The sequence below is a fragment of the Rhinoderma darwinii genome, chromosome 1 (genome assembly GCF_050947455.1).
Source record: "Rhinoderma darwinii isolate aRhiDar2 chromosome 1, aRhiDar2.hap1, whole genome shotgun sequence".
Taxonomy (NCBI): Eukaryota; Metazoa; Chordata; class Amphibia; order Anura; family Rhinodermatidae; genus Rhinoderma; species Rhinoderma darwinii.
Genome location: NC_134687.1, coordinates 327,039,115 through 327,055,953, shown reverse-complemented (window position 1 = coordinate 327,055,953; position 16,839 = coordinate 327,039,115). Strand labels below are relative to the sequence as shown.

At 37.5% G+C, this 16,839-nt stretch overlaps 1 protein-coding gene across 1 annotated transcript in view; it reads right to left on the bottom strand.

The window, feature by feature from the left end:
* The window catches only part of PLPPR1 (phospholipid phosphatase related 1), a 209,643-nt gene that overhangs the window by 152,668 nt on the left and 40,136 nt on the right, over positions 1-16,839 (bottom strand). The gene's annotated exons all lie outside the window — the stretch shown is intronic.

Sequence of the window (16,839 nt, the reverse complement as noted above, 5' to 3'; positions counted from 1 at the left end):
CTTCTCACATGTATAACTATGTCTTCTCCACATTCCCAGTTAGTATTCCTGGCCTGACCTATTTAGACTTATACAGTACAGCTACAGTGGTTCAACTCTTGGCTTAAGGGGCTTTTACACTGGGCGTTTATCGGGAAGATGAATGTTCACCGAACGCTCATTGCCGATAATTTCCCTGTGTAAACAGGGCAGCGATCAGCAGATAAACGAGCAAACACTCATTTATCTGCTGATCATATCGTTTTAAAAAAGTAAAATATTATCGTTGTCGGCAGCACAGCTCCCTGTGTAAACAGGAGACGCGCTGCCGACATGATAATAATGTATGGGGATGAATGATCGGAGTAACAATAGCTCTTCTCCATCCATAGCTCTGTGTGACAGGAGCAAATGAGCGCTGATCAACGAGCTGTCTCGCTGCACCGACCAAAATCGGTCGATGTAATAGGGCTTCAACTCTATGTCCGAGCCAGCCATGTCACAAGTTTTGTCACTTTTCTATCAGGCATTTTACTCCCAGTCGGTGTCAATGGGCTCTCTATCCCAACAGCTACTATGAATTTGTGACTTTTCCAAGGATCAGCGCATGGGTATCTGACAAAAAAGTCCATAATTCCGTGAGAGGCTTGAGGGAAAAAACGGGGAAGATCTCTTAGATGCACCTTGGTATAACCAAAGCCAAACCAATTGTGATCAAAAGGGTCCACACCTCTCTGTGTATTGTTGTGTATCATAGTGGCTATTTAGTATGCCAAGATATCTATAAAACTGTCAACAACATTTGAAGAACTGAGCTTGCAGACATGCTTTGAAGAAATACAGTACATAGTTTGGTAGAATATTAAATGGTGTATTAGAAGAAAATATCTGACTGCCTTCACAGCTTCTTTGGTAGACAACCATAAGTACAAATTAAATAAAGCCATAATAAGATCTTCATGCTTGTTGATTGCTTCCCGGTAGCAGAGGAAAAATAAGTAATAACAGCAAAAGGAGGATATTAATAACTACCGTTGTATGACGTGTCAAGATTTGCAAGCAGATACGCTTTACATTGCAAGGTAAGCTCCTAAGTATATTACTGTAGGTTACATGTAGGTAATTCCTATTTGATGATTTGTGTCAATGGAGTCAGATCTTATTAATCTATACTTGACTACATGATCTAATAAAACTGTCTGTCCCAGTTTTTTTGGGAATTCTTTAACTAACGCACTACAATATAGTTATAAGTTTATTAAAATATCCAACTACCTAGAAAGTTTTCCATTTTAAAGAACACTAAAGATAGAGAATAAATACAAAAAAAAAATATTCGAAATTCCTTGCCTAATCTCCCTCTCTTCCTTGATAAAATTTTGTCTCATATTGCAATCAAAACCGAGAACTATATAAGCAATTCTTTATGTGTGACAGCCATTCCCCCCTCCTCCTACTCACAATCCTGTGTCTGGCAAAACTGACTTTATTTGAAACTTACAGTACATAGGATTTCAAAATATTCAGATTTTTCTTGCAATTGTCTTCACTTAAATAATTTATGAAAGGTCTGAAAGTAACTTTCCGCTGGAGATTATGTCAATGAGAAAAGGCAAACATGAGAAAAGCACTCCAATTTTTATCCTATCCATTAAAACTAGCATAGTGATAAATATTCAGTAGGAACAAATCTACTGTCATCAAGGTACAGTGTATTAACCACTGCAGCTTCATCAAATTATCGGGCGTCAAGTAGAGAGGGGCAGCAGTGACCAGGACCGGCAGACATTGCTGAAACACAGTTTTTTCCACAGTTTTCTTGGACCCCGGCTCCACCGTCTATTAGACAGAGTGGAGATACACAGCAATGAGCGTTTCCTATTCTGGCAGACTTGGCTCAGCAATGTATTACCGTACATGATCCACTATTCATTGGACTGGGTTACCACACTCATCTTCCCTGATAAATAACAGGTGATTCCTGGGGCTTAGAGCAGTTGGAACTTCTGCGGCCAGCTGTCCACCAGGCCAGCTTCATTCTGAGAAGGGGATATCCAGCTATTTCATGCTTGTTAGCCCCCATCATTGCAAGGTATGGAAAGGGTCTTGAGGAGCATCCAGACAGTGTAGCAAAAATAAGCTTATTCTTTATTTTAGTGGACAGAGCCATTTCAATCCATTCTTTTTACCAATGTTGCAAACTATGCATCTATATCTACCACAACCTAGAACTAGAAAATGCAGTTTGGTTTGGTCTTGTTACCCCTCATCAGTGCAACTAATCGAAAGCAGGGCCCTATGAGGGCGTACAAATAGTATATGAGAAAGTGTCTAAACATAAAACTACATCTGAGAATGGTTTACATGTTTAGCATTGTTATTGCTGCTGCATGTGCCAAGGAAAAGGATTTTTTGTATACCCCACATAAAAATGAGTTATCTTGTTGCCCTTGCTGTTGAGAGCGGTCGCTTAGGAACTATTATAATGTACATACGTACTTTCATTTTCTTGCAATTTGGAGAACATAAACTGCCATGCAAGTCAGATTTGCTTTGCTTAATACTTAAAGAAAACTCTTCTATCTATTCTTCATGCTGAGAAGAACATCTCAATTTGTGAAAACAAAGCTCTAAACGTGTTCTTCTCATCCTTTGTTCAATTTCGTAAATACCGAAACCTCAGGGAGGTTTCAGTCTGTTAGTTAGATTATGTTTTCTAAGAAATTCAATTATTCTATTAGATTAATGAATTGCTTATAAACAGACTTGAAAGGTAAGCTGGCAACAAGATCTACTGCAGTGGTGAGTCTATTTTAAGCAAACAGAAACATGGATTTGCTCCTGACAGCAAACAATTTAGAATGACAAAGGGGACAGGATACGTGACAAATACAGACAACTGCATGGTTTTCCTAAGGGAATTCCACTGGCAGAATTTTTCAAATGAGAAACTGTCAAGTCAAATACTTTATGTATTCATGCAGAATACATTTCCTCAGCATATCACATTTTTCTGATCTTAGAAGTTTTGACACATTAAGGCGTACCTATCATTATAAAAAACAAAATCACAATCTCTCCTGGAAACTGCAGATTTATATTAGACAAAGTGCAGCTAGACTTTTGCTGTCTGCATATTTTAAGTCTTTTTCCATCCCTACTTGGCTTCTGTAAATGTATTACTTCTTTTGGCAGGCTTCTCCTAGTATGATGTTAACCCTTACTTTCTTGTAGTTTCCTGAATAGCTACCATTGTTCTGTGATCATCTGACCAGTGCTCTGAGCCAATTGGATTTCTTACCCACTTGGGCTCTATCTCCCCTCTCACAGCATGCAGTGACACAGAAAAAGAGCGTTGACCCCAACTCAAAATTTGACGTAACTCTACATCATGTCCGAGAAAGGGGAGAATGGAGCGGGCTCAAGGGCTGGGCCCGCTTCATACCCAGTGAGTGTCGGCTGTATGATCAAGCCAAAACCTCAAAGTAACGTCAGGGACAGGAAATAACTCCAATCTTGGCCGTTAAACCACTTAGATGCCGCAGCTGATAGGGACAGCAGCATCTAAGCTGTTAGAAAGAGGGAGGGAGCCTCCTCCGTCATCCTATCCCCTCTACTACAATGTGATCGCAGGGTTGTGATGGTTGTCATGGCAGCCTGGGGGCTGAGGCAGAGCTTTATAGAAGAGTGGTAAAAGTACAATATGCTACAATAGGAGATCACAGTACTTGAAAATCAGATTCAACAAAGAGAAAGAATTTGTTTAGTGGACCCCTCCTGAGACCTAATGTGTTGGGTGGAGGCACTTAATTCACTAAAGGATATTAGGAAGAAGAAACAAATATTACTCTTTTTTTCATAGAATTAAGTTCTATGAGGAGGGGAGAGGTCAGGACAGATTCCGGAAAAATTATGGGGAACTCAAATAAAAAAACCTTATATCGGGGCAAGAAAAAATAAAATACATTTGATTGTCAATGACTCCTTTTTAAGTGAATTATAGTACCAAAGGACCAAGATTATTTCTGGACAATAAGAATCTACAATAATTCTACTCCCACATAAGGTAAACACCCTTTAAAGTGTGAATCTTATAGACCTATATCTTTACTAAATGCGAATGTAAAAATATTAGCTAAGATTTTGCCCTCTTCCAGGGCACAAAGCAGAAATGTCCCCTATCTCTGTTGCTCTTTGTCTTAGTGATAGAAGCCCTGGCATCTTTGATTAGAAGGTCAAAAGAGATAAGACGGTTCCAGTATGTGACCATAAGGAAAAGACAGTGTTATACGTTGAAATTTGCTATTTTTGGGGGATAGATGATATTTTCTAGATAATAGTATAGAATTGGTAGAAAGGTCCTGCACTTTTTCAAGTTTAACCCGTTAGTGACCGGCCCATAGTCTTTTTACGTCGGTCACTAACGGGCCTTATTCCGATGCCATAGACTTTTTACGTCGCAGCATCGGAATAAGTAAACAGAGCAGGGAGCTGTCAAATCTCCCTGCTCTCAGCTGCCAGAGGCAGCTGAGGGCTGGGGGCATCCCTGCTCTGCCGGGTGAGATCGATATTAGTATCGATCTCACCCGTTTAACCCCTCAGATGCGGTGCTCGATAGCGAGCACCGCATCTGAGTGGTTTTGGAGAGAGGGAGGGAGCTCCCTCTCATCCCACCGACACCCGGCGATAAGATCGCCGAGTGTCTGTGTCTCCCATGGCAGCCGGGGGCCTAATAAAGGCCCCCAGGTCTGCTTGTAATGAATGCCTGCTAGATCATGCCGCAGGCATGACCTAGCAGATGCCTGTCCGTGTTAAACGGACAAGCAGTAATACACCTGCAATACAAAAGTATTGCAGTGTATTATAATAGCGATCGGAGGATCGCATAGTGAAGTCCCCTAGTGGGACTAGTAAAAAAGTAAAGAAAAAAGTTTAATAAAGTTAATTTAAAAAAAATGTGAAAAAAAATGAAAAACCCACTTTTTCCCCTTACAAACTGCTTTAGTATTAAAAAACCAAAATAAAGTTAAAAAGTTACACATATTTGGTATCGCCGCGTCCGTAACGACCTCGACTATAAAGCTATTACATTACTTAACCCGCACGGTGAACGCCGTAAAAAATTATATAAAAAACCACTGAAAAATTGCTGTTTTCTGTGAATCCTGACTTTAAAAAAATGTGATTAAAAAGTGATCAAAAAGTCGCATCTACTCCAAAATGGTACCAATAAAAACTACAAGTCTTCCCGCAAAAAAAAAGCCCTCATACAACTGCATCGGCGAAAAAATAAAAACGTCACGGCTCTTCATATATGGAGACACAAAAACAAATAATTTTGAAAAAAAAGCGTTTTTACTGTGTAAAAGTAGTAAAACATACAAAAACTATACAAATTTGGAATCATTGCAATCGTAACAACCCGCTGAATAAACTTATTGTGTTATTTATACCACACGGTAAACGGCGTAGATTTAGGACACAAAAAAGAGTGGCAAAATTTCCGATTTTTTTCTATCCCCCCCCAAAAAAAGTTAATAAAAGTTATTCAATAAATAATATGTACCTAAAAATGGTGCTATTAAAAAATACAACTTGTCCCGCAAAAAACAAGACCTTATACAGCTATGTCGACGCAAAAATAAAAAAGTGATAGCTCTTGGAATGCGACGATGGAAAAACGTAAAAAATAGCCTGGTCATTAATGTCTAAAATAGGCTGGTCATTAAGGGGTTAAAAATAAATTGTGGAAAATCACAAGTATTAATAATTAAGCAAAGCACCACAATCACTACACACAATATAAAAATGACATCACAGGGTTCATGCATATAATATAATTAGGGATAAAAATCTTGCACTGACAAATTTTTGCAATTGAGAAACGCGATAAATGCACAAAGAGGGTCTTATCTTTTCAAAGCCGAGAATTTAGTGAAAAATTCTGGCAGCTTAAAAAGCAAAGGTAATCTTTTTTAGAACTTATGATGGTTTACTGTATATAGTGAATTCAGGTTGCAGGAGTAAATGGGAGGAACACCTCAGTCAAATAGAGGAGGTCGATTGGCAAGAAGTGTTGAGGTCAATAGAGGGGCTTCTCACAAGGCTTCACAATTTTTTTTAATACACAAGCAATATCGTACAACTGCGTTTCTAAATAAAATAGGCCTGATAGATTTAGCAGCTTGTATAAGATGCAAAAGTGAAATGGCAGAATTGATTTATACATTTTGGCATTGCCCTTTTTTTATTTATATACTGGAAAGACATTACAGAATCTGTACAAATGTATCCTGCGTTATGTATATTGCACATTACAAAGGGTTTAGAGTTCTAAACATTTAATAAAATAGCTCTAACGAGAATGCCTTTCAAGCAAAACTATCAATAGCAAAAAAGTGCAAAGCTATACAGCCCCTAACCAAAAAAGAATGGGTTGAAACGGTTGAGACTAAAAGAAAATTAAAAAAAACAGTATTTTAGAATAAAAACAGGGTTAAGGAGTCTGGGAGCCTTAGTCGAAGTCCCTCGAGAAACTTTGATTTACTTTTTTTTTTCTCTTCCTTTCTCTCTTTCTAGACTAATATTTAGTAATAGGATATCAGGGAAAATTTTCCATTTGTAATTTTTAAAATAATAAATAAAGAAATATACAACATAAAAAAAAAGAGCAGCAAAGAGAGAATCCCTGTGTCACGCACCACCCTCTACGTCCTTGCACTAAGCATAATATATCAGTTTTGCTTGGAGTGTTCATTTACCCAGTGTAATGCATATACTGTATAAAAACTTTATAAAATAATTTGGTGGCAATCCCATTGATCGTGTTTCATAATCCCCGAATCCTCTCCACAAACTCTCCATTTGTTTCCCACTTACGATCAGTTTCCCAAATAGCAGTAATTTTACTAATGTATTTCACCAGTCCATATGAATCAATCTACACACATCTATTCTCTTATTTGCAGCGACAGTTATAATGTCCAATGAGCTGGTGAGGTCTATTTCTTACAAGCCTGTACAAAGCCAGATGGACCTATTTAATATAACAGATGATACCAAAAATACATTAGCATAATTCATAGATCATAACATTTATACAATTTAAAAGAAATCTGTTTTTTTTTTCCATATTTCATACAATTGCTTAAAGGTATGGTAAGTCAGTGCAATCTGCTGAAATAAAATGGAAAATTTCACTAATATTTATAACAGAGAATATGCAGTCAAGCGACAAGAACCAAGATAGTGTCATCATTCAAACACTGATACTCCTCTTCATACTGTGCTTAGTAACTTTTATGTCTTTATAATAAAAATCAAAAGAACAGATGGAAATAAAATAGACTTTTATTCTACTGCCAAAATATAATTGAAAGTAATTGTAAAGTTCAATGCCAAACACAAACTAATGAACCACACTGAGAATATGGCATTTTTTTCAACGGGCACCTTGCTACCTTTGAATTGTAATTCCCACCACAAAATAAGTGTCCATGAAGCTGAGCAGATCTTGATCTACATATTTGTATTTGTTGTTAACATTACATACATACTGTATTGTATGGCTCATGGCAGCACCAAATTATCAATATGGAATGATAAAAGACTTGATTTTGGTCTTTTATGTATTATCTTTATGTGTTGAGCAGAAATAAATGTCAAAGTTGTATCCTTCACAGTCAGCCAATTATCCACTTTCCCAAGCCATAGCCTCCAAGGCTAGGGTTCTGTAATGACAGGGATAGGGAAACAGACAAGTGAGCCCTAATCTACCCGACACTCAGTCCCTGCCTACTTGCACCAACCCGCCCTAGGCGACGGGGTACAACTGGGCGACGGTCCCTACACTCAGTAAGTGAACGACAGACAACCAGACAAGGAAACACAGAAAAAAGGGAAACGGGGCAGTTGCCCACGACAACACCGTGAGCAACAAGAGTAGTAAACGAGCCGAGTCAAACCAGGAGAGTACGAGGTGCCAAACGCAGAGCAGGAGAGTAGTGAACAAGCCGAGTCAAACCAGGAGTGTACGAGGTACCAAACGCAGAGCAGAAGAGTAGTCAGTAAGCCAGGGTCAATACGAAGCAGGGACAAGTAGTTCAAGAAGCTGCAGCAGGGCCAGGAAACCAACAGAGAAGAATCACAAGCAAGGAGGAACAGGAAAGGCAGGTATAAATAGACAGAGGGCGGGAGCTAGCTCCGTCTGGCCAGGCTGTGATAGGCTCTCCCACTCCTAAGCCTGCCATCCTGAGTGGTGGAAGATGGAGTCAGTCTCACAGACATAGAAGCAGGTGCAGACTGATTACCTATGGGCGTGGATACAGAAGCTGTGCCTGGCAGATCCTTAACAGGTTCATTGTATTCCCTATAGGCAAATAAATTGCAGCAACTTCTGACAATGGCAAGAATTCCGATCATGTCAACATTTTTGTGATTGCCGCATTACTTTTTTCCCCAAAGGGAAACATTGAGATTGCACAACAGTCACGATAATCCACAATTTTACTATTAAAGAACATGTAGGTATATGTTAAATAACATCCAGCATACAATACTCTCCACTTTGCATTTAGCTCGCTGATTTATCGTCTTAAATATGGCAAATCTTATTTTCCCATTAACCCCTTCAGGACCCAACCTGTTTTGGCCTTCAGGACACAGGCGATTTTTTCAAATCTGACATGTGTTAATTTATGTGGTAATAACTTCGGAATGCTTTTACCTATCCAAGCGATTCTGAGATTGTTTTCTCGTGACATGTTGTACTTTATGTTAGTGAAAAAATTTGGTCGATAAATTCAGTATTTATTTCTGAAAAACACCCAAATTGAGAGAAAATTTGCACAATTTTGCATTTTCTAAATTTAAACGTATCTGCGTGTAAAACAAATAGTAATACCACACAAAATAGATAATAATTAACATTTCGAATATGTCTACTATGTTTGCATCGTTTTTTGAACGTACTTTGATTTTTCTAGGACGTTACAAGGCTTAGAACTTTAGCAGCAATTTCTCAAATTTTAAAGAAAATTTCAAAAGGCCATTTTTTCAGGGACCAGTTCAGTTCTGAAGTGGCTTTGAGGGCCTTATATATTAGAAAATCACCCCATTTTGAAAACTGCACACCTCAAGGTATTCGAATCAGCATTCACAAAGTGTTTTAACCATTTAGGCGTTTCACAGGAATTAAAGCAATGTAGAGGTGAAATTTACAATTCTTTATTTTTTTTGGCCAAAATTAATTTCTAATAAAAAAAATTTGTAACACAGAAGGTTTTACCAGGGAAATGCAACTCAATATTTTATTGCCCAGATTGTGCAGTTTTTAGGAATATCCCACATGTGGCCCTAGCCTGCTAATGGACTGAAACACCGGCCTCAGAATCAAAGAAGCACCTAGTGGATATTGGGCCTCCTTTTTTTTAGAATATATTTTAGGCACCTTCTCAGGTTTGAAGAGGTCTTGTGGTGCCAAAACAGTGGAAACACCCCAAAAGTTACCCGATTTTGGAAACTACACCTCTCAAAGAATTTATCTAAGGGTATAGTTAGCACTTCGACCACACAGGTTTTTCGCAAAATATATTAGAATTAGTCTGTAAAAATTAAAATCTACTTTTTTTTCTGAAAAAACATAGAAATTTTTAATATTTACAAGTAATAACGAAGAAAATGCAACCCAACATTTGTAAAGCAAAGTCTACCAGTTAAGGCACTACCCCAAATGTGGTAATAAATGGCTGACTGGACCCACAGGTGGGCTCAGAAGGGAAGGAGCACCATTTGGATTTTGCTGGATTGGTTTTCGGTGCAATGTCGCGTTTGCAACGCCCTGGAGGGACCAAAATAGTGAAACCCCCCCCAAAAGTGACCCCATTTTGGAAACTACACCCCTCAAGGAATTTTTCTAGGGGTATAGTTAGCATTTAGACGCCACAGGATTTTTGCAGAATCTATTAAAATTAGGCCGCGAAAATGAATATCATAATTGTTTCCACTAAAATGTTGAATTTTCTCATTTTCACAAGGGATAAAAACAATCAATTTTTCCCAATTATGGAAATACCCCACATGTGGTCATACATTTTTTCATCAGAAATGAATTAACCCTTTCAGGACTGATCCATTTTTTTATTTCTTATTTTCGTTTTTCACTCACCATGTTCTTAGAGCCATAACTTTTTCCGTCAGAAGAGTGGTGTGAGGGCTTATTTTTTGCGAGAGGAGTTCTAGTTTCTATTGACACTATTTAAAGTGCCACAAAATGTACTGGAAAACTGAAAAATAATTATTTGCGGGCTGAAATTGGAAAAAAATCAGATTCCATTTTTTTGGGGGTTTCGTTTTTACAGCTTTCGCCGTGCAGTAAAAATGAAAACTTTACTTTATTCTGCGGCTCAATACAATTACGGTGTTACCAAATTTATATAGTTATGTTTTAAATTATACTAATTTTACAAAGAAAAATCTAATTGTTAAAATAAAAATGGTTTTGTTTCACGACATTCTGAGAGCCGTAACTTTTTTATTTTTCGGTTGATTGAGCAGTGGGAAGCCTTATTTTTTGCAGGACGAGCTGTAGTTTTTATTGGTACAATTTTTTGGTACATAAAAAGTGATACAAAAGTTGTATTACATTTTTTTTTTGAGAGCTAAGGTGACAAAAAAAACTGCGATTTTGGCGTTTTAAATTATTTAAGTTTTATACGTTGTTCACTATGCGAGTTAAATAATGGTATATTGTAATAGTTTGGCTTTTTATGGACGTAGCGATACCAATTTTGTTTATTTTTTTACATTAGTTTAGAAGAAAAATGGGAAAAGGTTTTGTTTTTTTTTACTTTAAGTTTTTGTTTTTTTCACTACTAAAAACTTAAATTCTTCTACACATTTTATTAGTCCCATTAGGGGACTTTAACCAGCGATCATACTGCAATACTAATGTATATTGTTATTTTTACAGCCTTCTGTAACAGCGCAATCGCTGTTCCTGTCCGTTAGTCTTGGGTGTCAGCTGTAATACACAGCTGACACCCGCAGCGTATGAAGCGGGCTCAGCACGTAAGCCCGCTCCATACATCAACCCCCGCACCATGATGTAATATTAAGTCATAGTGTGCAAAGGGGTTAATGCACTGCGGATAGTGTGAATATTGCCATTTTCCACTGATATACCATTTTAGTGCATAATATGTCGTGCCCAGTTTGTGCCACTGAAGACAAATACCTCATAAAACGTTAAGTGGGTTCTCCCGGGTATGGCGATGCCATATATGTGGGCACAAACTGCTGTTTGGGCATGCTGCAGGGGTCAGAAGGGAGGGAGCGCCATTTTGCTTTTGGAGCGCAGATTTTGCATGTTAGTAGTTGTTTGGGGTTTTACTGGTGTTTCAATTTATAATGTGGGGGCATATGTAAGCTGTGCGGAGTGCATCAGGGTATATGTAAGATGTGCGGAGTACCTCAGGGCATAATAATGCAGTAAATAAATAATAATTCATAGATATGCGGCCGGTGTCGCACTGATAAATGGCGCCCGATCTTATCCGCTTTTTGAACATACTGCACATTTTGCATCGCTATAGTCTGGGAGCTAGAACTTCTTTATTTTTTCACCACCGGAGCTGTGTGAGGGATTATTTTTTGCGGGACAATCTGTAGTTTTCATTGGTACCATTTTGGGTACATGCGATTTTTTTGATCACTTTTTATTCAATTTTTTGCAAGCCGAGTGACCAAACACTAGCAATTCTGACAATGTTTTTTAGTTAATTTTTTTGCGGCATTCACCGTGCGCTATAAATGCCAATTTTACTTTATTTGCAGGTCGATATGATTACGACGATACCATATGTATATAGGTTTCTTTATGTTTTGCAGCGTTTGCGCAATAAAATCACTTTTTTATAAAATAATTTATTTTCAGTGTCACCATATTCTGAGAGCCGTAACTTTTTTATTTTTTTAGTCAAAAAAGCTGTGTAAGGGCTTGTTTTTTGCAGGACGGGTTGTCTTTTTTTATTGGTACTATTTTCGAGTACATGCCACTTTTTTATCACTTATATTCTTTTTTTTGAGAGTGGTGGTGATCAAAAAATAGCGACTCTGGTGTCATTTTTTTATTGATTTTTCTTGGGGTGTTCATAGTGCGGGAAAAATAACATTACAGTTTTATAGTTGGGGGTCATTACGAACGCGGTGATACCAAATATGTGTACTTTTTTAAACGTGTTCATTTTTTTTCTATAATGAAAGTCTTATTATAGGAAAAAAATGCTTTATTTGTTTACATAAAACGTATAACTTTTTTTTACTTTTTTTACTTCTCCCACTAGGGGACATTTAGACTTGCAGCTTTGATCGCTGCTAGAGTACATTACACTGCCTACGTAGTGTAATGTGTTCTAACTGTCATTGTGATGTGACAGTTCCCTGAAAGTACACACCTAGCACACTATGAAAATGCCACACAGCACTTGACTCACATTGGTACCTTCATGCAACTTTGCATCAAAGCATAACATTTTGTAAAAAAAAAAAAAAAAAAAACGTAAAAATGAATGTCTATGGCTAAAAAGTCTGACGAGGAATATCCTTAGACACACAATAACTCCTTAAAATTTATACATACATACATGCCACCTATGTATATACGTCTACATGCACACATATACACAAAATCACAGAAACTGAATAAAAATAATCTCTGTGATCCATATGCTGCTAAACTGTTGACTCACAGAATCGATAATTAGGTGCAGAGGGTGATTAGGTCAACAACTGCTCATCTTCTAAAGGTGACCATACACATTAGAAGAAAGTTTATGAAAGTGGACGATTGGGCGAACAATCGTTAGGTAAAAAATTAAACAAATGATCGTTACAACCATCTGATGGACAACAGAAATCTTTCAAAAACTGGCCCACCGTGTTGGAATTTTTTTATCCAAGTATTCAAAATAGTTGAATGCGTATAGGTCACTCGTGCGACCATGAACGATCGTTTTGCAAATTGCAACTTACAAAGGAGAAAAATCGGAGGGTTTGTCACTTCTGGTCATACAAGAACCAGTCATTTCCTTGTCCTATTGTATAATCACATTATAACGGCTAACTGAAATGTGTATGGCGATGTCCGCTTAACAAATATTAGTCGGACGAACGATTGTTTGAGCAACGGTCTACTACTTTCTAACGTGTATGGCCAGCTTAAATATTTTTGTAAAATAAAAATAACCCCCCCTGCCCGAATGTGACAGTCAGATAGCACATATAGCACATATCCTCTCTGATTGGTAGTGGGCTAAAAATATGAGTAAACATTTCTGTATCACCTTCTGGAGTGACCGGAGGCTGTACCGGGGGAAAGGTGACAGTAGCAGGCTGTGATCTTTCTTCCTGCTGTCACATGCACCTTCATTCGTACTCCCCTGCACAGACACAGAACCAGGAAGCACAACTTTTCATCCTGCTCCCCAACTGTAAACGAGTACTGAGCACAAAATATTGCACCTAGAGCGCTAAACCTGGTATCATTTGATAGCTAAGATTTTAATATGGACTTTAATATGATAAAAAGCCCTTAGATTCTAGCCCTTACATCCATCCATCAGTGAGAGGGTTGACACATGCCATGTATAGTGCTTATGACAACTCATGGGGTCATGCTCATAGAAACCTATCTGATAACAGCTAACCTTATGCTAGTGAAGAAATGCTAGCACAGGCTTCCAGTATCCGTAGTTTCAGTTGCTGCACATCTCGTATCTTCAACGCATAGACAATTGCCTTCAGATGACCCCAAAGATAAAAGTCTAAGGGGGTCAGATCGGGAGGCATTTCTTCTGCGGTGTTGCTATCAGTGTGTGAAGAGTGGGAGAAGAGGGTTGCATTGACAATCCAACACAATGGGCAGCACTTTGAACACATTTTATAAGTGGTCAGAAACTTGTAAATAACTCATGAAAGAATAAAGTAACGTTAAAACCAAGCACACCATTGTTTTTCTTGTGAAATTCTCGATAAGTTTGATGTGTCACATGACCCTCTTCCCATTGAAAAAACTAAAGTTGGATACAAAATGGCCGACTTCAAAATGGCCGCCATGGTCAACACCCAGCTTGAGAAGTTTCCCCCTTCCCATATACTAATGTGCCACAAACAGGAAGTTAATATCACCAACCATTCCCATTTTATTTAGGTGTATCCATATAAATGGCCCACCCTGTATGTATATATATATATATATATATATGTATATATATATATATATATATATATATGCATATATATATATATATATATATATATATATATATATATATGTATATATTTATATTTATACATATATATATATATGTATATATACATATATATATGTAACACAAATAAACAGCAACATGAAATAAGCCTTGACCATACAGTGTCTTACTGAGGATGCATCTTTGCTATGATATAATCTAAGGAATCCTACAATCCATACCTTATAGTGGTTGCTTAGTTATAGGAGGTCTGTAATCAATGAAACACTATATCATGGGGACTTATTTGCTTTGTTACTGTAAATGCTGTCATTTTTTTTTATAAAGAATTGTGAATTCCCATTAAAATTATTTCATTTTTTAATGAGTCTGGCAGTAATGTAGCTTTAAACAAACATTGCTGCATGCGTCTATGGGCTCTTGGGGCACTAATAATAAACCTGTTTTGCTTTGAACATGACGTGGTAAAACAAATTATTATTTTAGTATCCAAGCAAGGGATGTAAACAATCTAAAGCGTTCACATACAAGCTGACGAGAGCTGGCCGACTTAGGAGATGAATATTATGTTGGCATCAACTTAGTTTACAACTCCATTTGGACTATGTCATCTTAGCCAAGGATTAGTTGTTTCTTGTTTTTAGTGTTTTGGTAGCATTACAAGTGGTTTCCATGCTGGTATTTACCTCTTGGTCATGTAAGGCCATGTTCACACAGCACAGATTTGCAAATCTGCCATGGATTTTTTTAAGATAACCCGCGGCAGAAATCCCCAGCTGGAACTTGGATTTCTTCCCCAGATTGATCAGCGGACCTATTTTTATTCAATGGATTAAATCAGTTGCTTTTCAGCGTGAAATCATGAACATGCTGTAGATTTTAGAATCTTCATTATTCTGCGCTGATCTTTTCCTGAGCGTAGTGTATAAAATTGCTGGCAGAACGTTAGCGGATTCTGTCAGGATTTAGGTGCAGAATCCTGACAGGATCCTCAGCATGTTACCATGGCCTTAAAGTTTTCTGATTTGCAACTTTCCAACAGACTCTAAACTGTAACTATATCAGCATGTTACTAGAAAAGTTTTTTTAATGAGCCATCAATATCAGATCAGTGGGGTTCATTGGGGTCCAGCTCCTGGCACCGCTGCCGATCAGCTGACTGAAGCACCTGCATCCCCTTCATTATTTACAAGGCACAGTGCCGTACATTTGGTAGTGGCAGGGTTTAGTACTGCAGCACACTGCAGCACAGTCCCTGTCAACAATCAGTAGATAATAGTATTGGAAACAAAATGTGCAGTGTAAAGTATTAACAAAAATAAAAACAGATATTCAGCCACAAGATCATTTTGGTAACTGATAATTTGCAGTAAGAAGGAAAAACCCATTAGCACTATACAGTTAAAGTTTTTTTAAGAGGTTTGTTTTGACACATATAGCTAGGTTATGAAAACCAGATAGTTAACATTTTGGGACATTTTTCATTATTCAGTTGAGGGAGAGGTATTTTGCATCTTCCGTACCACAACAACTAAAATAATTGTGAGAGTAGCCTGAGGCAGACCTAGCCATGCTTGACAGAACCAATTGCCAGCATATTAGCACATTCCCATTATTTTTAACCAGAGTACATATTTTGACATTATGAATACTAATATTTCCCCAAATAATAGTCTATCTATCTATCTATCTATCTATCTATCTATCTATCTATCTATCTATCTATCTATCTATCTATCTATCTATCTATCTATCTATCTACCTATCTACCTATCTATCTATCTATCTATCTATCTATCTATCTATCTATCTATCTATCTATCTATCTATTTATATAGGATTTCAAATAATAGGCAGCACTCCATGTCATAGTATCAAAAAGTGAAAAAGCTTTTATTCACGCATATGGCAAAGTGCGATGTTTCAGTCCCAATCTGGACCTTTCTCAAGCAGTTCCAACAATGTGTAACATGAGGTTTAAATAGGGTGTAACATATAATCACATAATTGCATTCGTTAAGTGAAAAACATCATAAACAAATATTTATATAATATATGGAGACATCCCTGTAGTGGAAAAAAAGTGCCAAGTGCATAGTGATATATATTTAAGAACTAGTACATACACTGATCCATCAATTCAATGTCCCATTTCTATTTAATCAATCATATTTTATGTAAACACATGGTATAGTATATATCTTAATTGATATCTCACTGCCCGGAAGTCCATGACAGTCATAGTTTCCTATGTCTCGATGCCGAATCTCGGCGTCTGCCCATTCCTACTGCGCTTGTCTACACACCTGTTCTAATCCAGTGTTCAGACCCTGTGACATAATCCATAAAAAAGCCGACAAGTCATCCTATTGGGCTGCGCGTGTTGACTTCGCACGCGCATGCGCAAAGGACACTTTCTCGGAGTTGTATCTATCACAGATAAGGGCAAATATGCCCTTTAACCCATAAAACAAACACTGTGTATTCAGAGAATGCCTTTAAACAGTATGGAGGAAAGAGATGGATGAGGGATACCTAATTGTATCTATTTTTTATTTTTTATTTGAACACATAGAAAAGTAGAGTGCATCTC